Source organism: Nannospalax galili, unplaced genomic scaffold (genome assembly GCF_000622305.1).
Source record: "Nannospalax galili isolate Female #2095 unplaced genomic scaffold, S.galili_v1.0 scaffold3817, whole genome shotgun sequence".
NCBI classification, from domain to species: Eukaryota; Metazoa; Chordata; class Mammalia; order Rodentia; family Spalacidae; genus Nannospalax; species Nannospalax galili.
The window spans coordinates 30,419-31,152 of record NW_008338671.1 but is presented as its reverse complement, the minus strand read 5'-3'; positions in this window follow the sequence as shown (position 1 = coordinate 31,152).

Sequence of the window (734 nt, the reverse complement as noted above, 5' to 3'; positions counted from 1 at the left end):
CCACCGCTGTTAGGCCCCTCAAACCTGTCCTGGAAGTCCCCCATCCACTCACACTTAACTCACTTCAAAGTTTTCTAGGTAATATTAATTGGCTAAGGCCATGGCTTTCCATCCCCACAAGTCAATTGCAGCCACTCTTTGATCTCTTAAAGGGAGACAAAAACCCAGCCTCCAGACGGTACCTAAAACCAGATGTAAAAAGGGCTCTCCAAATAATTAATAGCCACTTCTAAAAGGCATCACTAGCCAGATATGACCCCAAGCTACCTGTCCAACTCTTAATATTTAATTCCTCCCCGACCATGGTAGGAACAATTCATCAGTCTCACGGAGTACTAGAATGGCTTCACACGCCAGTAGGAGGAGCTCCTTGCTTTCTTACAGAAGTGGACACTCTTGCCTCCATGGTCCAACAAGGGAGAGATAGAATCATACAAATCATAGGAAAGGAACTGGATACTCTCATTATCCCCTTCTCATTACCAGATGTAGAGTTGCTCTTAAAGCATCACTCCTCTTTTGCAATTAGCTTAATAGGCTTCCCAGGACAAATTGATAATCACGATCCCAAAGATAAATGGGTGTCAGTTATTCCAACATTTCGCTGGCTACCACCTAGGCTTTTTTGCCATAAACCAATAAAAGAGACTATTACAGCCTTTACAGACGGAGGAAAAAAGGGAGCTGCATTAGTTATATATGACTCTCCTGATGACCCACCTGTGATATATTCA